Source organism: Papio anubis, chromosome 9, assembly GCF_008728515.1.
Source record: "Papio anubis isolate 15944 chromosome 9, Panubis1.0, whole genome shotgun sequence".
Classification (NCBI taxonomy): Eukaryota; Metazoa; Chordata; class Mammalia; order Primates; family Cercopithecidae; genus Papio; species Papio anubis.
In genome coordinates, this window is record NC_044984.1 from 18,645,627 (window position 1) to 18,665,633 (window position 20,007).

A 20,007-nucleotide genomic window follows, 5' to 3' on the forward strand; every position below is an offset into this window, starting at 1 on the left:
CTTTACATAGATTCCCTCACTGAATCCTTTTAATAACTCTATGAGGCATGTGTTACTATAATCCATATTTTATATGAAGAAACAATCTCAGGGAGGTGGAGGTCATCTAATCAATGAGTGGTGGGACTGGAATACTAATCCAGGTGGAACTGATTCCCGAGGCTTGCTTGTCGCTGCTGCATTACTGGTTTCCCCACAGAGAATGAAGATGTGCGACTTTTCCAGGAAAATGCAAAGGTGTAGGCTCTGCATCCAGACACCCTCAGGTTCAAGTCGTGACCCCTCACTTCCCAGCTGGGGGGCACTGGTGTCTGGCTCCAGAATGTCCTCTTAATTGATCTGCTATGTAGAGCTCCTGCTCCGTGCCTCAGTCAACTTTGCCTGCAAACTGAGCATAGTAATTATACAACAGTCATTATGAAGATACAATGAGTTAATATGGGTCAAATGCTTAGAAGAATGCTTAGTGCATAATAAATGCTCTATAAATGTTAGCTGTTATTGTTACACTCATTCAAGATGGAATTGGAAAATTGTGCTGGGTGCAGTGGCTCAAACATGTAATCCCAGCACTTTGGGAGGATCACTTGAGCACAGGAATTTGAGACAAGCCTGGGCAACATAGTGAGACACCATCTCTAAAAAAAAAAATTAGCCAGAGGTGGTGGCATGTGCCTGTAGTCCTAGCTACTTGGAAGGATGAAGCCAGGGAATAACTTGAGCCTGGGAGATCCAGGCTGTAGTGAGCAGTGATTATGCCACTGCACTCCAGCCTGGGCAACAGAATAAGACCCTGTCAAAAAAAAAAAAGAAAATTTTACTGTTAGCATGTGTCTGTTCCTAGACTATTAGTACACAGAAAGTACAAATTTAGGTTGTGGAAATTATGCTTTGTTCCTCAATGTTCCCAGGGACTAAGAGCTTCTGTACAGAAGTAAATTGGCTCTCTGTCAAGGTGGTGATAATTATCAGGTTTCTTTTACTGTTTGCTTATCCTGTCACCTGAGTATACCCATGAGCAATTACATAGGAATCAAGAACTTCAGTTATCCTTGTAAAGAGCAAATTTGAATAGTCAGATATCTTGCTCTGATCAAAAGCTTGGCTGAGAAAAAATGATGTTTATGAACAGGATAGAGTCTTCTCCTAAATTTCTTTTTTCTTTCTTTCTTTCTTTCTTTCTTTCTTTCTTTCTTTCTTTCTTTCTTTCTTTCTTTCTTTCTTTTTCTTTCCTCTCTCTCTCCTTCCTTCCTTCCTTCTTTCCTTCCTTCCTTCTTTCCCTCCTTCCTTCCTTCCCTCCTTCTTTCCTTCTTTCCCTCCTTCCTTCTTTCCCTTCCTTCCTTCCTTCCTTCCTTTCTTCCTTCCTTCCTTCCTTCCTTCCTTCCTTCCTTCCTTCCTTCCTTCCTTCTTTTTTTTTTTTGACAGAATCTCGCTCTGTTACCTGGGCTAAAGTGCAATGGTGAGATCCCGGCTCACTGCAACCTCCGCCTCCTGGGTTCGAGCGATTCTCCTACCTTAGCCTCCTGAGTAGCTGGGATTACAGGTGTGTGCCACCATGCCCGGCTAATTTTTTGTATTTTTTAGTAGAGACAGGGTTTCACCATGTTGGTCAGGCTGGTCTTGAACTCCTGACCTCAGGTGATCCACCTGCCTCGGCCTACCAAATTGTTGGGATTACAGGCATGAGCCACTGCACCCAGCCCCCTAATTTCATCATATGGATCCAATCTGTTCTTTTGACTTAGATGGATTCATTTATTCAGGTGGACTATTGAGTGCACAATTCTAGATACTGGGGATACATCCGGGAACAAACAAAACAGACAAAACCACCTGCCATCAGGGAGCTTATGTTGTAGTAGGTAAGACAGACAATGAACAAATACGTGAAATACATAGTAAGTCAGAAGGAAATAAAGGAATAGAGAAAGATAGGAAAAGAGGGGAGGGAAATGCTGGGGGTCTTGCAATTTTGAATAGAGTAGTGTTGGCTAAAAGGAAAAGGCTGAGGCCCAAATAATAATTGAAATAGTCTACTAGATGCAAAGTGAGGACAGTTGCCCAGGAGGCTCAGAGCCACATAACCTTGGACATGAGCTTCCTTTGGCCTTTGTTACAAGTAGGTTTCTAAGGGCAAAAGGGGACAAGGAGTGTATCAGTGGACAACTGATGCAAAGTTTTTTGTCAGGAATTTTCACTGGTTTATAGAAATAATATTGGTTTGTGATTAGCTATCCATGGTTAAGTTATAGGGTGGGTTATAAATGTCTGGTGTGGCATTATTAGGCTAATTTATATCTACTTGTGGCAACAGCAAACAGTTTCAAGAGATGAATACACAGTTCAAAGTGGGAAGTAGAGTGTGATTGCTGTCTGATTTTAATGTCTTTCTGGGCCTGAGATATATACATACGTACATATAGATATACACACACACACACATATATATATATTTTTGAGATGGAGTCTTGCTATGTCTCCCAGGCTGGAGTGCAGTGGTGCAATGTTGGCTCACTGCAACTTCTGCCTCCCGGGTTCAAGCAATTCTCCTACCTCAGCCTCCTGCATAGCTGGGATTACAGATGCGCACCACCACAGCCAGCTAATTTTTGTATTTTTAGTAGAGAGGGGGGGGTTTCGCCATGTTGGCCAGGCTGGTCTCGAACCCCTGACCTTAGGCGATCCGCCCTCCTTGGCTTCCCAAAGTGCCGGGATTACAGGCATGAGCCACCGTGCCCAGCCAGGCCTGATAATTTAAAAAGACTAGCCTTCTTCAGATAAAGGTTCTTTACTTTTCTCAGTGGTTAGATTTGGGTGTGCTGATATAAATGTGATTTTGTTAAGAAAACAAAAAGCCTTTACCATTCAGAGATATATGCAGATGTACTATGGTAAAGTCTACTGAGGTATTAATAGTAAAAAAAGTCTGAGGTTTATAATAATCCAGAATTGGGGGAGGGGCACCAGGAAAAGGGGTTAAAGCCTAAACAGGGAGGCTGCCTCAAATGTCGCAATAGTGTGACAGGTTTGAGGGGGGCTTCATTAATCTAGTTGCTCTACTTTTGTGTGTTTTTGGAAACCTCCATAATAAAAAGTTAAAAAATAAAAATTAGAACATCTTAACCATGCACCCAAATTAAGACAACAGGATTCCATTGTAAAACAGACAAAAATCCTTAATCTACAAAGTTACAGATTAAGAAGATAATTGAGGGTCATGGAAGCTTTCACTGAAAAAGTACCATCAGAGACCTGCTGGGGGCGGGATGCTATCCTTGCACAGGGGCAAACGGTTTATGACGATGCCGTTTATTTATATTGTTCTTTGCAGTTTCGGAAGGTCTTTACAAATCTACATGGCAGGGCCGTGTCTTATTCATCATTGCTTCCCCAGTGCCTAGCAGAGATCCTGTGCTCCCTGAGTGTCAAACATTCATTTTCTCATTTCTTCTCCTACAACAAACCTATAGGACAGACAGGCAAGAAATCTTGATTTCCATTTAATACAGATGAAGTATCATTTAGGATCATTAGGAGTCAAATCACAGAGCTGCCTGCTAAGTGGTGAAGCTACTGGACTTTAAGTCCTGTGGGTCTTTCCCTTCTATCTTGGAATGTATGAAGAAGCCCAATCCTTTCCTATAGAATGATTGGCAGATAATTAACTTTTTGGTGGTGCCGTTTATTTGAGAGTTAAACGAAACCAGTAGTGCCTCATGCCTAGAATTTGAGGGCCAAATTAAATTTTCTCCTATCGTGTATGGCTAGAGAAAATAAGAAATCCTGTGAAAGTATAAACCCAGGCATGAAAGTGTTGTTCTGAATCATTTAACATTGAACAAAGCAAACCAGAACAAGACATGCAAAGGCATTTTATATGCTGCTTAAAGTTACACACCCAGGAAATCATATGCATGTGTCTGTGTGCACATACATTGAATTGCAAGTTCAGTGGCTTTACATTTTCTTTCCATATGTAGAATTTTTATAACCAGCAAATACGATAGATGTGACTTTGGGGTTTAATGAAAAGATTTGTATGGATAACATATGTTTCCCTTTGCAGTAAACAATCTCAGCCTGTTGAAATTGCCTGAGTTTTCAAGGGATCATGGAATAATTTGATTTGACTCTTAAGTCTTAGTTTCCTTCCCATCTTTTTTGGTGTGTCATGGTTCCTGGGAGAGTCTTATTTTTAATTCTGGAGGCCTGTTCTAAATAAGAAAAAGGAATACTTCTGTATTTTTAGTTGATTCTATGTAAATATGTCTTTGACAAATGTTCACAATTCAGGTTCACGTTTCAGGTGCTGGGAGGTACATAGTACATGTAAAATTGTAACTTCATGTTCTTTGCTTCAACTTTGGGGGACAGATGTAATTAGCAGCCTAACTGAGTTTCTTTGCTCTTAGAAGAGTATGCTTGAGGGAAATTACCTTAGAATAAGTTAGAAGCGAGCCTGCAATTTTCTTGATCTTAAATGCCCTGTGGGAGAAATGGTATGAGTTAATATAAAGTTACTCTATTTGAGGATTCATCATCTTTCAAACACACACCTTAAAGAGGCCATAAATTTCTAATAGAACTTACCACGGGGTCTGATTTTATATTTTAGTCTCATCTTGGACGTGCCCTAAACTCTGCAATATGTCTCCTGTAGCTTTTCTAAAGGATCAGCAGTTTGAGATTTCTAAGGAAACCAAACTAATTTTAGCAGAAATAAAGCCATGGTGATAATGGGGTTCAAGACACTCTACCCCAAAATATGGTACCTTTTGGTACTGAATATTTTAAACTGAGGGGCTTGGAGAAAATGGCAGAAGTAGGAGGGTCACACTGGTCTCCTCCCATTCTGCTCTTACTCTTCTCCCATGGAGCAGGTTATAAAACCCAGGTAGGATTTTCTGATGTTCCTCTGAAGCAGGTCGTAAGCCCCTCATGTGAGAGGCGTCTTCCCTGTACCTGGAGGAAAGGAGCATTCTTATTTCCTAAGGCACAGGGTCACAAGAGAGGAATCTGTATGAACAGGCCTTGTTTACTTATGCTATGGAGCAAATGGGCTTACTGCCTGATGCATGCAGAATTGAAGAATGATGGCACCAGCTTTTGAGAAAAGAAGGCCTTTATTGCAAAACCAGTCAGCAAAGGAGGTAGGAGGGGGCTCAAATCTGTTTCTCTAATTTGAGGTCTGGGGCAAGTTTTAAAGAATCAGAGGGCAAGGGAAAGGATTGAAGAGTGTTGGCTCAGAGGGGTCTGTTTGGAGGTCTTCACATTTGACCATTTACAGTAAGATACGTTATGGCAGATTTTAGCCCCGGATCTTCGGGGCCAGCAGACCTCTTGCTTCTGAAAGAGCTATGTGTTTAGGTTCTGGTCATGTTCTAGAACTTCTTGGTTCTGAGCGAAGGGAATCATTGGTTCTGGGTGTTAGAGGCGAAAGCTTTTTCATTTGCACATGCACGTGCTATAGAATTTGTAGTTTTTGGCTCTGTTATACCCAAAAGGTAACTTGCCAATTTGTTATCAACAGAATAGGCCCAGTTTGGGCTCGTTTTGTGGTTACACTTACACCCTTTATCCTATTACGTTATTCTCCCATGACTCTCCATTTTTTCACCAAAAACCTACAATAAAAAGCACTCAGATTTAACTGTTCCTTTGGGTCTTTGTTTCCTCATGAAGAGTCTCATGACACATAAAACTTAAATGAAAAACATTTGTATACTTTTCTCTTGTTAGTCTTTCTTTTGTTAGAGGGTCCCCAGCCATGAATATAGAAGGGTAGGTAGGGGAGAAAAAGTGATATTCTTTCTTCCCCCATTGCAAGGTTCATGGCTGACACCACCATAACAAAAGACAGACTAACACAATAAAAGCATGGCATATTTAAAAAATATTAGTTTCACATGACCTGGGAGTCTTCAGAAATGAAGACCCAAAGACCCAGGGCAAACTGTGTTTTCGTGCTTAGGTTCAATGAACAATGGACACTTGTGTAGAAGAATGACCGGACAAAAAGGGGGTATGATTTAATCTTAATAACCTAGGGGGCGTTGAGCAAAACATGTTTGTTCAGATTCTCCTTGTCCTTTCTGGGTAACATTCCATCCCTGTAGGTATAGGGCAGAACACTGTCACATGTGGGTCTTCAGAAGATAGGGGGATAGAGGAGGTCAGGGATACATTTCTGCTTAGGCAGTTTTTTCAATTTCCTTCATCTTAAAACACTCAGTATGCCAAGGTGCCATGATTTGCGATAGCATTTCCTGCATCCTATCAGGTAGAAGAAAAAAAACGTTTTTCCTTCAGTGACTTTTTTTTTGTGTAAATAATAACAAGAAAACCTTTTCTGAAGTTGTAGTTAAAAATATGATCATTACCTGAAAGTCATTTGGACAGATGCATTTAAGTTGACAAATCTTTTTGGCTTATACTTTATTACTTTCTACTTTTACAGCATTATGGTCACCAACTGTGGCCTGGATTATTTTTTGAATTTTGCATTTATGAGGTTTTCTTTTTCTCTTACTATATAGTTGATTTTTGTAAATGCTACCTGATGGCTTAAAAAGTGACATATTATCTGCTTTTAGTGAATGTATCTTTGTGTGTTCGTGTGGAATACCGTGTGTGTATTTCTAGGCAACACAAATATACGTTGGTAGAATAACACCTGATTTTGGCAATATTATATTTCTCTTTCTGTAAAAATATGTGACACTTTACCCCAAATTCTCGCCTGGTATAAAAACATATTTGTTAGATAAAGGATATTTGAAAATCTCATTGACAGACACAAAGGCTACTTGGGTTGTGGGGAGGTATGTCATCCCCTCTGCAAATTATGAGTACTTTTAGATCATCTGTAGCTGGGGCGGGAGTCTTTCAAAGGAGAGGGGATGTGTGCTATAGTGAGGAGATTTCTCAAATTCCATGTGAATCTCTGGCCTTCAGGGGCATTTGATATGTGAACATGGCTAAAGGATCTCAAGAAGAGAAATTTGCTTCATTGTTAAAGTTATGGGCTCAGCTGTCAGGGTCATACTCTGCACAGAGCAGGAGGAGAGCTCCTAGGCACTCCTGCCTGCCAGCAGGGCCAGCTGCTGGTGCTGCAAAATGGGTCCTTAGAAGATGGACCTGGAAGAGAAGGCAAGTAGACTTTTTAGCAGGAGTCTGCTGGGAGACGGGAGTGCCATTCTCTCTGGTATAAAAGAATCTTCATAGCTGGGTGTGGTGACTCATGCTTGTAATCCCCAGCACTTTGAGAGGCCGAGGCGGGTGGATCACTAGGTCAGGAGTTTGAGACTAGCCTGGCCAATATGGTGAAACCCCATTCTTTACTAAAAATACAAAAATTAGCCAGGCATGGTGGCAGGTGCCTGTAGTCCCAGGTACTCGGGAGGCTGAGGCAGGAGAATCGCTTAGACTCGGGAGGTAGAGGTTGCAGTGAGCTGAGATCATGCCACTGCACTCCAGCCTGGGTGACAGAGTGAGACTCTGTGTCAAAAAAAAAAAAAAAGAAGAAGAAAAAACAAAGAATCTTCATTTGGTACTATGACTAATATGGAAGAACAGGGATATTTACCCCATTGACATTGAGAATGTAGGTACATTTAGGTAATTTTTGACCTCCTATTAATGTTTGTTAATTTTTCTTTCTAGTAAGATATCTTTTTTGATACATATATTGGTTACTGTGATAAAAAAATTTTAGGGAAATAATGTTATACTATTGTGGCTGTCCAGTGGTAAAATTGTCCTGAAATTTCTTAGAAGGGTTCCTCAGGCAAATGAAATATGAAGCCACCTTAAATAAAATCACATGGGCGTCTTTGACAAGAGGCCACTCTGATCTTGATTTTATTTTTTAGCATTAATATTTTCCTACTGTTTGAAGTCCACCATTTTCTTAAGACTTTTAAAGTGTGAAATGGCACACCTGCACCCAAAGGATTCGACCAGTGGGGCACCTGCTGCATTTAAAATCTAGGGCTCTCAAATAAATCCAGCTTTAGTTTAAGCCTGACCAAATAGGTATTGAAAATCTTAATGAAAAGGAGCTTGATGTTATTGGCTTATTTTCCACTTTATTGAGTTTCTGTCACAGTTGCCTGAACAATGTTCGATGACTTAATTTAATTTACTTTCTTTCTGGGGGACAGGCAGGAAAGAAATTCACACAGAAAGAGGAAGACCTTAAAGGTAAACAGATGTATGTAGGAAATTAGAATGTGGACTGGGAAATCTAAGATAATTGTACTGAAATACTGATTAGATATTACAAAAGGGGCTGAGTTCTCTGATAAGCTTACTTGAAATTATAAACGCTTTAAAACGTAGGTTGAAGAAAAAGTGATGTACTAGAAAAGAACACCAGCCAGGAAGCAGGAGACTTGGTTTGTGTTTTAAAAAGCCCACAAATTCATGGGCTTCAGAGTTTAAGCCTTAAAAGGACTACTTCCTAGCGCTGTGACTTAGGGCAGGTTGCCTTCTTTTTCTGCAAAATGGGCATGGGAATTGTAACCTACCTGATAGACATTTTACGAGAACAAAATGAGTAAATATATGTGAAATGCATAGAACAGTGCCTGGCAAATAGTTAAGGACTCAATAAATATTGAAAATTATGATTTCCAAGTAATTTAATTTTTTTAGAGCTCAGCTTTCTCGCTTGTGGAATATTTTTTCTGCCCTTCTTGTGTGGGTAGTAAGAAGGTTTTACCCTCATTTGTTTAAGAATAGTTTTTTCCTGCCCTTCTTATATGGGTAATAAGAATAGTTTTTCCTGCCCTTCTTGTATGGGAATAAGAAAAGATCACTTGCCTGAAAGAATTTTCTCTCCAGGAGGAGAGAGAAAACATTAAAGTCAAGAGCTCAAAGCAAAGTAAAAGATGTCAAAGGTCACTTTGGTCTGGGAGGATAATCAAAGTCTTCCTAACCTTGGTGCCAGCACTGGTTGTTGAACTTGAGTACATAAAGTAATGACATTTAGAAAACAATTCTGGAAACGAAATACAGATGTCCAACTTTATTTTGCTAAATAATGGGCAAAATTTAAAACCTCTCTCTAGGCCAAGCATGGTGGCTCATGCCTGTAATCCCAGCACTTGGGGAGGCCGAGATGGTAAGATCACCAGGTCAAGGGATCGAGACCATCCTGGCCAACATGGTGAAACCCTGTCTCTACTAAAAATGCAAACATTAGCTGAGCGTGGTGGCGGGCACCTGTAATCCCACCTACTTGGGAGGCTGAGGTAGGGGAATCGCTTGAACCCCTTAGGCGGAGGTTGCAGTGAGCCGAGATCCCACCACTGCACTCCGGCCTGGCGACAGGGTGAGACTCTATCTCAAACAAAACAAAACAAAACAAAACAAAAAAAACCTCTCTCTCGTCATCAAATATCACCATTAATTTATGATAGAAGTCACTTGAATATGGAAAGAGTTATCTCAGCCCAAAGACAGTGCTTTAAATTGAATATATTTACTTTTATGGAATCTTGTTATGTTGCAATTTTTCTTTTACCCCTTTGATTTAGGTGGAATTTAATCATGGACCAAACAACCTACATACCAGCATTTGGGAAGGTCTACTTTCAAGAGTGAGGATTTCATTTTTTTTTTTTTTTTTTTTTTGAGACAGAGTCTCGCTCTGTCGCCCAGGCTGGAGTGCAGTGGCCGGATCTCAGCTCACTGCAAGCTCCGCCTCCCGGGTTTACGCCCTTCTCCTGCCTCAGCCTCCCGAGTAGCTGGGACTATAGGCGCCCGCCACCTTGCCCGGCTAGTTTTTTGTATTTTTTAGTAGAGACGGGGTTTCACCGGGTTAGCCAGGATGGTCTCGATCTCCTGACCTCGTGATCCGCCCGTCTCGGCCTCCCAAAGTGCTAGGATTACAGGCTTGAGCCACCGCGCCCGGCCTAAGAGTGAGGATTTCAATAGCCAAAGGTCACGAATAGGAAGAGGAGAAAGCATTTGAACAAAGGCATCTGTATAAACAAAGATACAGGGCTGCAGCATTGGGACAGTAAACGCTAGCTGCTTCATTAGGCAAATCCCGAATTCCAGTGATGTAATAAAATACCTGTATTTTTCACTTACGTAAAACCTCATACAGGTCAGACAATCCTTCTTCATCATATAGCTATGCCATTTGAAGCATGTGGCCTCCAAGGTGATTGGCAGGGGAGGAGAGAGGTGAACGCACTTGGCTCACAACTGCATTCACCTAGAAATGATGCCTGTCATGAGCAGAACCAGTCATAGGGCCCCATTCTTAGTGCCCAGGAGCCTGGAAGAGTGGACATTTCCATGGGTATTGGTGAGCGTCAGACTGACCAGCATGTTGGGAAAGTAGGAGGAACACTGCTCAGTTGGGAGTGTATACAATTCTGGAAGGGGGTGATGTGAGGTAAGAGCTGGGAAAAAACAGCTGTAATAATTACAGCAAGAATGTGAACTCGGGGCTGAGGATTTTAAGGGTTAATAGGAATATATTAATGTTTTTCAGCAGGGATTAATACTAGACCCTTCTTCACAAATAGTAGTTACTGCAGGAAATAAATTTAAGGAGAAACAGCATAAACGAGGCAGTGATTCTGAAGTTAAATTTGAAAAACACTATGGTAGTAGAATTGATAGAAATTCTCAACAACTTCTTATACGTAGGGGAATAGAGAAAACTAAGAAGAGGGAGACATTGAAGACCAATCTGAATCCTCTTGTCTTGAAGGGTGGATGGCTGATGTTAAACGAAATAGAATATCATAGGAAAAGCAAGCTTTGAAGAGCAGCATGATGATTGTGCCAAGTAATTCACTGCTGCACCTGCTGGGTTTTATGAGCCAGAGGGATATCTAGATGCAGATGCCCAAGAGACAAACATTTCAGTCTGGAGAGAAGGCGGAGACTGGGATCGACATTCAGAAGAAGATAGCTAAAGGTCTGGGAGTGAATGAGGTCTCTGAGTGGCGTAAGTGCAGAGGTATAGGAGCGGGTGGCAGAGAAAGAACCTTCCACACTACATTTGGGTTCTTTTTTTTTTTTTTTTGCCCTTTTTTTTTGGGGGGGGGGTTTTTCTCTTTTTTCCCCGCCGGGGGGGGGGGGCGCGGCCTCGGCTCACTGCAAGCTCCGCCTCCCGGGTCCGCGCCATTCTCCTGCCTCAGCCTCCCAAGTAGCTGGGACTACAGGCGCCCGCCACCGCGCCCGGCTAATTTTTTGTGTTTTAGTAGAGACGGGGTTTCACCGTGTTAGCCAGGATGGTCTCGATCTCCTGACCTCGTGATCCGCCCACCTCGGCCTCCCAAAGTGCAGGGATTACAGGCGTGAGCCACCGCGCCCGGCCCATTTGGGTTCTTTTGTTAGTGCAGAGGGGAGAGAAAGTTAAGACATGAAGAAGCCAGAGGAGTGATAAGAGAGGCCTGGGGACAATAGGGATGGAGGGGAGGGTTGGGGGTGTGGCTCAGACCTGCCTTGCTTGCTGGCATGTGACTAGAAGAAAAAAAACCAACATGTGCTGCCAGGAATCAGTTTAAACTTTCAAACCCCGGATGAACCTGCGGAGCTTTCCTGAAATCCTCCTGTATTCTCCCTAGTGAATTCACCTTCCCACTTCCAAAAAGGAATATTCTACACTTCCTCCTCTCTCATTAAGCTTTCAACACTCTCTCACATTCCTTACTCTTGGTCGATGACCGTGTTTCTTGTGTCATTAAGAAAAATGGGCCGAAGCAGTGGCTCACACCTGTAATCCCAGCACTTTGGGAGGCTGAGGTGGGTGGATCACTTGAGGTCAGGAGTTGGAGATCAGCCTGGCCAACATGGTGAAACCCCGTCTCTACTAAAAATACAAAATTAACCACGCGTGGTAGTGGGTGTCTGTAATCCCAGCTACTTGGGAGGCCGAGGCGGGAGAATTGCTTGAACCTGGGAGGCGGAGGTTGCAGTGAGCCGAGATTGCGCCATTGAACTCCAGCCTGGGCAACAAGAGTGAAACTCCAACTCAAAAAAAAAGAGACAACGACCTCATCTTCCCACCACCACATCTACCTGGGGGTCCGTGCTCCCTCCGTGCCTCCATGTGTGCAATGATGTCCTCCTTGTCTGGTTCCCCCTGCATCACTGTGACCTCCTCTCTCCTGGATCGTCTCTATCAGCACATATGTGTGCTGAAATATCTCCCATCTTGAAAAGCTCTTCCTAGCACCCCAGACCCTCTTGTTTCTACCTCAGTTTATCGCTTCTTGACAGCAAAACTCCTCAGCAAGATTTCTCGGCTCAATGGCCTTCGCCTGGTGTTCTCTATTTCACACTAATCAATCCTCTTCTCACATTCTGCTTAGCGTGCCCTTGCCAACATCCGCAATGATGTTCATCTTGCGAAATCCAGTGGTCAGTTCTTGGTACTCATTTACCTGAATGCTTACAAGCTTCTGACAAAATTGTTCACTTCCCCCCTATTGAAATGCTCACTTCTGGGACCCCTAACTGCTGTGGTTTCCTCTTTCCCTTGCTTGGCCTTCCTTCGTGGTTTCCTTAGCTGGCTCCTCAAAATGCGGGAGCGCCCCAGGCCTCTGTCCCTGGATTGTTCTCTACCCACACTTGCTCTCTGCATGATCGTATTCAGCTATTTGGTTATGTGTAGGATCTACATACACAGGACTTCCAAGTTTTCTCCAGTTCTGACCTTTCCATTGAGTTTTAGATTTCTGTATCCATCACCTAGTTGACATCTGTAACGGAATGACTAATAGCAGCTTAAACCCAACTGCTCAAAATAGAACTATTGGCTCCCTGCCGCACCACTTCCAAATCCTCCCAGCACACAAGCCCTGCCCGTCTTCCAGCTCTCAGTTTCCCTTCCTCCCCCGCAGACCACACCATCCCTCCACTGGCTTTTGCAACAGCCTCTGGACTGGCCTTTCTGTTTCTCTTGCCTCTTCCCATACTTAGGATCCACTCTGTGCCATAGCCAGAGTGATCCTTTTCAAATGGAAATTAGGCCATGTTACTTCACATGAAGGTTTTCCATAACCTTTATGATAAAACCCGGCACGCCTTCTGGGGACTCCAAGGCCCTATGTAGCCCTCTTCTTTCTGACCTCATCTCCCTCTGGCCACTCTTCACTTTGCTCATCCCGTTCCAGCCACACCAGCTTCCTCTTGTTCCTCCAACAACCAAGGATGCCTGGATGCCACAGCCTTTGCATTGCTGTTCCCTTTGTCTTAGTTTCTCCCAGGTGCCGAGTAGCTCCCTCCCTCACTTGCTTCCTCGGGTCTCTGCTCAAATATCACCTCCCAAGAGAAGCGTGCCTTGATAATCCTGTCTAAAACGGCCACCCCCTACACCCTTTCTAGCCTTTTTGTTATGTTTGATTTTTCCTCATGGTCCTTGTCACTACCTAAATTTATATCTGTTCCCTTTTAAATTGTCTGCCTCTAATACTAGAACATGAGATCCGCAAGAGCAGAATAGGGAGAATGATCTGCTTTATTTACACCTGTGTCCAGTGTTGACTGCAGCCCTGCAGCTGTCTGGACTGTCTACTCTCTTACTGTGTCTAGCACACAGCAGGAAATCAATAGATATGTACTGAATGAACGAATTAGCACATTTTATTGTGCAGAATCTTGCGAGTAACAGTGAGTGGGATACGACAGGAATAACCCACGAACAGCCTTCATTTCCCGTTTTTAAGATTTTGCCTTTGTTGCTGTTGTAAAAGGGTTTCGCTCTGTCACCCAGGCTATAGTACAGTGATGCCATCACAGCTGACTGCAGCCTTGACTTTCCCCTAGCATATTCACCTTCTCACTTCCAAAGTGATCCTCCTGCTACAGCCTCCCGAGTAGCTGGGACCACAGGCACGCACCACCATGCCTGGCTAATTAAAAAAAATTTTTTTTTTTTTTTTTTTTTTGTAGAGATGGTGTCTCCCTATGTTGTCCAGGCAGATCTCGAGCTCTTGGGCTTAGGCAGTCCTCCCACCTCAACCTCCCAAAGTGCTGGGATTACAGATGTGAGCCACTGTGCCCAACCTCCCCCCCATCTTTTTTATTTTTTTAACCTTTTTGTTTAACTTCTCCCTTACCCCATCCCAGTCCAGCTACATGTATGCACACTTATTTGGAAAGTAGGTTTGAGGTAAAAACAAAGACCTTCAGTATATTTTGTTTTGACAGAAGGAAAGAGGAAGAGTTTCTATTACAATCTATCACATGAATAGTATCATTTAAGTCCTGTTTCAGGAGATAAAAATAGCTTTCTGGACTGGTTAAAGTCCCCCAGAAACAATACAGTTAATTTAATTTATTTTTTTGAGATGGAGTCTTCCTCTGTCGTCCTGGCTGGAGCGCAGGGGTGCGATCTCAGCTCACTGCAATCTCCGCTTCCCAGGTTCAAGTGATTCTCGTGCCTCAGCCTCCCGAGTAGCTGGGACCACAGGTGCCCACCACCAAGCCTGGCTAATTTTTGTATTTTTAGTAAAGATGGGGTTTCACCATGTTGGCCAGGTTGATCGCAAATTCCTGGCCTCAAGTGATCTGCCTGCCTTGGCCTCCTAAAGTGCTGGGATTACAGGCCGGAGCCACTGTGCACAGCTGACAATACAGTTAAGAACGATTTGTATTTACAATACAGTTCTTATCACTCTGTAATTTTGACTCAATCCTTTTCAGGACCACTTTTGTTAATAAATATCAAAATATAAAAAATAAAATTTCCAGTTACCACATAGATGTCTATCCATCACCTATTTGGCATCTGTAATGGGATAGTGGTAGATGTGGTAACTGGAAACACTCAAATTCCACACACAAATTCTGGCTCCTCCATTTTTCATACCTTCACCCTCAATGGCTTCTCTTTCCCCTCCTAATTGTTCCAGCTCCTCAGTACTCCCTCAGAAAATTAAACCTTTTTTTCTTTTTTTTCCCACAAGAATTGCATAACTTGGGAAAAAAAGCTGTGAAGTGTTAGAGATCATGCTGCCACCTAAAGGACAGAAACGGTAGGAGGCTTGCCTAGTTAGCAAAAGCCAGAGACACAGCTGGGAATTTCATTAGCGGAGAGGCAGGTAAGAACCGCTCAGCCTGCTCAGAAAAGCTCTTGTTCTCTTCGGTGACTTAAGGAAATGAAGGTTGCTGGGTAATTAGCATAAGTGTCTGCAACAGATTTAAAGGCAGGAAATCACATTTGGATCTGCTTTTACTCCCCTTTTTTATGTTTGGTGGTTGTGTGTGTGTGTGTAGTAGTAGGGGAAGGAATTTTTTTTTTTTTTTTTCTCACAGAAAAAAGAGTTTAAAAAGATTGTTAACATGGTTGTCTTTGGGTGATGAAAATGTGGTATTTTATCCCTCTTTGTTTCATTTCTCTGAAGTGGCTTCAAAGTATATTATTACTTAGGTGATTTTAAAAATGATTTAATTTTTTGGCCAGGCGCGGTGGCTCACGCCTGTAATCCCAGCACTTTGGGAGGCAGAGGCGGGTGGATCACGAGGTCAGGAGATCGAGACTATCCTGGCTAACACGGTGAAACCCCATCTCTACTAAAAACACAAAAAACTAGCCGGGCATGGTGGTGGGCACCTGTAGTCCCAGCTACTCGGGAGGCTGAGGCAGGAGAATGGCGTGAACCTGGGAGGCGGAGCTTGCAGTGAGCCGAGATTGCGCCACTGCACTCCAGCCTGGGCGACAGAGCGAGACTCCGTCTCAAAAAAAAAAAAAAAAAGATTTAATTTTTAAATTTAAATGGGGTAGGTAGGAGCAAGGTTGTTTCAGAAAAGTCTATGCCTTGTGAAGATCGAATTAAAATAAATCTTTGATCATATTGAAAATCAATTACATTGAAGGGTTAATATGACATCTTGTGTTTTCATTCTTTGAAGAGGCCTATTTCCTAGGCTCCGCTTGAAAGAAAAATGCAGAAGTTTAAATTGGAGAACAAATTCAATACCATTTAATGTGTCCATTAGGGTGAAAAGTTAGAATTCCAGAAAATAGTTGGATAGTTCAATAACCTCAGATTTCTGTAGATAGAAGTCTTGAGAGAAACAGTTTGCCCTGTGAGGGATGAGCAGCCCCAGGACGCTCACAGAACTGCATTTGGGCTGACAAACAGGAGAGTTTGAAGACAGCCCACACATGCCAAATGACAGGAAAACCCTCAAAATGTTTACCAGAGTGAACATGCCTGGTCTGCAAGGCTTACAGCTGAAACAGATAGATGAAGAAACTTGAGGGTTCCAATGCTAGAGCACTTTATGGAGGAAAACTGGAGATAATACACATTATGAACTGAGGTTGGGATTCAGGACCAGTCTTTTCGTGTCTAGCCGTGGAGCCTCAGGGATTTACTAAGAGAGAGGATCAGAGAAAAGCTAATCAGGCAACACAAGGCTGGTGTGAGTTCTTGCATTTATAGGTCTTCGTGGATTTATGTTCTACAACTGACGTTTGCTGAATAATAGTAATACCTGGCATTTGTTGAGGAGTTATTCTATGCCAGAAATTGTGCTAAGTGCTTGGCAAATATTATGTCACTTAATCTACCTCCAAATCTGATCAATAGGTACTAATAATATAGCATATTAAACAACATTCCCTGAACCAAGGAATTTCATTTATTTCCCTAAATTCACACAGCTAATTTGTAGGTACAGTACAATCTGAGTCCATAAATTTAGGAACAATACTGTAAGGCCTCACTAACAACATCAATATGTTCCTGGAAACTTCAACTTTTAAGTGAAAGGAGGTACAGCAAGTCCTCAAATAATGTTTCCTTCAATGTCTCATTTTGTTACAACATTGATGAGAAAAAAATTGATTTTGTTATATGTAATTTCACTTAAAGTCAGTTTCCAAGAACCTATCGATAATGACAAGTGAGGACTTACTGTAGTCTGTTATCGTAGCTAGAACTTGTCTTCAGTTTCGCTTGCATAACCCCTACTGGAATTTTGATAATCAATACTTGCATACTTGTATGTACTTTTATGTTGACATATACTGTTTTTCATCGTAAGTCAAAAATCTTACAAAAGATGTAATATGTGTTTTAAAACACTCTTAAAAGGCTGGTCACAGTGGTTCATGCCTGTAATCTCAACACTTTGGGAAGCTAAGTTGGGAGGATCTTTTGAGGCCAGGAGTTCGAGACAGCTTGGGCAACATAGTGAGATCCCATTTCTGCAAAAAATTTACAAAAATTAGCCGGATGTGGTGGTGTGTACCTGTAGTCCCAGCTCCCAGGGAGGCTGAGGTGGGAGGATTGCTTGACCTCAGGAGTTTGAGCTTGCAGTGAGCTTTCATGGCTTCGTTGCACTCCAACCTGGGCAACAAAGGGAGACCTTGTCTCTAAAAACACAAAAAAGATTAAAAATAAAACACTCTTCAAATATTTGATATTCATGATATTAAAAAACTGTTTTTACTCCTTGAAATTGTACTTTTACTCTACTCTTACAGAATTCTATCATAATGTAACATATTTTTTGCACTTCTATGGTTGTTTACGGCGATGGTTAGTTTTTTGTGTCAACTTGGCTAGGCTATAGTTTCCAGTTGTTCAGTCGACACTGTCTAAGCATTGCTGAGAAGGCATTTTACAGAGGCTGTTAACATCTACAATCAGTTGACTTTAAATAAAGGTTAACATCTACAATCAGTTTGCTTTAGTTAAAGGAGACTATCTTTGATAATGTGGGTGTTGAATTAATTTGTACTTGCACTGCTATAAAGAAATACCTGAGACTAGGCAATTTATAAAGAAAAGAGGATTAATTGGCTTACGGTTCTGCAGGCTGTACAGGAAACATGACTGGGGAGGCTTCAGGAAACTTACAATCATGGTGGAAGGCGAAGGGGAAGCATGTACCTCTTACATGGCTGAGCAAGAGGAAGGTGGGGGAGGTGCCACTCACTTTTAAACAACCAGCTCTCCTGAGCACTCTATCAGGAGAAGAGCACCAAAGGCGGAAATCCATTGCCATGATACAATCACCTCCCATCAAACCCCACCTCCAACATTAGGGATTATTATTTAACATGAGAGTTGGGTGGGGACACAAATCCAAACCATATCAGTGATGATTCATCTAATTAGGTGAAGGCCCTAAGAGCGAAAATTGAGAAAGATTTTCTGAAGAAGAAAACTCAAGACTGCAACATTAACTCCTACCTGAGTCTCCAGCCTGCCAGCCTACTCTACAGATGTGTTAAAAGATAAACTAAGTCACATTCAAATCTATAGTTTGAGTGGACAATGAATCAGAAGTTGGGCAGCTCCAGACCATAGGCAGTTCAGGGATCCAGAAAAGGAGAATAAGGGGGAGCTTTTATAAGGTGAATGTGGAAGCAAGGCAAAGCAATCATTTCAGTGGAAAGTCCCTAGCTAGAGGTGAGATGGTGGTTTCTGATAGGCCTGAACTTACATCTAGTTGGGTTTCAGTTTGCTTACATAGGAACCCAGGGTGCTGGAGCTGCCTTGGTTTAATGGCCTTCCAAAAATTATTTTAACAGATTTCAGGATTCCAAGACTCCACAATCAAATGAGTCAATTACAAAAAATAAATCTCTCTCTCTCCCTCTTTCTGTCTCTCCATTATCTTCTGTTTCTCTTGAGTCCCTGGATACATTCACCCTAGTAAACTGAAACGCAAAACAACAACAAATATGTAAAATTGAAGTTAAAAACTACCTATAATTTTTTGTGACAGTAAGGTTATAAGTGTTAAAATATTTCTTTGGCATCAAATTATCACTGTAATTATTAATAGTCTGCAGCTACTCAAAATGGTATAAATGTATTAAAACATTTGGTAATTATTTTTAAAAGGAGAAATATATAGAAAATACATCTCAATTAGATTCACTGAGGGGTATGTTTGTGAAACTATTTATGGGGGCTTGATTAAAATTAACTTAAAATTGTATCTTTGGTTCTAGAACCGGCTTCAGATGGGTGAGAGGTGGACCCGTTTTTTTTTTTTTTGTAAATTGGGAGAAAAGTGACCAAGAAATAGGAGAGTGTATTATCAGGCTGTTAAGAGTTATAGGAAGAGTACATGTAAAAGCAGAGGATAGGAAGATGGATTACTTTAAAACCCTCTGGGACCTAGTAACTATTCTAAAATCTTTTTGCATCTCTAGAGCAAGTGTGCCCTCCTTGGAAGACTGTTGCTTATTTCTCTGGGTTTCAGAGTTACCTTGTTTCTCTCAAATAGCCTAGTCGTGGACCTGGTTTTAATTTAGCAATTTTGGCAAATCTCTGGTTTTTGACTGTTTTCTGACTTTGTTAATTTGGGTGCATTGTCATCCTTTGGGTTTCATGTCCATGCTGGGTCTGGACCATCTCCCTTATTTGTTCTCAAGGCTCCTGTTCAGGGAGTTTCCTTGGTTTCCCAGCTTTTTCCCTTCACAGCTTGATGTTCTGTTATTCACATCCCTGAATGGTGTGATTGCGTCTGATCACCTCAGCAGGGCTGGACAGCTGCTGGAGGCTGTGGCTGGATCTGTCTGTCAGCCATCTTGCTTTTATTGATTAGTTCATGAAGGACCAATTACATTAAAAAACATCACATTGTTCTTCTTGGAAATCTGGCCCCTTTGTCTGCTTCAACCTGTTTCCATTTTTCCTGCTTTATTTTTATATACCTTTTGGTCTTCTGTCCCTTTTAAACTTAATTGCTTTTGTACTTCCTTCCTTCGCTTTAGATTGCTTTGTTTTATGATTCTCTTGATTAAAAAAAAAAAAACTTAAGCCAAATTAAATTTAAAGGAGTTTAATTGAGCAACGAACGATTCGTGAATCAGGCAGCCTTCTGAGCGGTAGTAGGCTCAGAGACTCCAGCGTAGCCATATGGTGGAAGATTTATGGGCAGAAAAAGGAAAGTGACATACAGAAAGCAGAAGTGAGGTACAGAAACAACTAGATTGGTTACAGCTCAGTGTTTGCCTTATTTGAACATGGTTCAAACAATTGGCTACATTTAATTGGCCAAAACTCAGTG

At 41.9% G+C, this 20,007-nt stretch overlaps 1 long non-coding RNA gene across 1 annotated transcript in view; it reads right to left on the reverse strand.

Annotated features, from left to right (window-relative positions):
- Window positions 1–306: 306 nt before the first annotated feature.
- LOC103875659 overlaps window positions 307–20,007 on the reverse strand; it is a 59,106-nt gene continuing 39,405 nt past the window's right edge. The window contains exons 3-4 of the long non-coding RNA XR_004176018.1: window positions 4,437–4,485; window positions 307–388 (exon numbers count right to left, since the gene is read on the reverse strand). This is a non-coding gene — a long non-coding RNA (uncharacterized LOC103875659). The remainder of the gene's footprint in view (window positions 389–4,436; window positions 4,486–20,007) is intronic.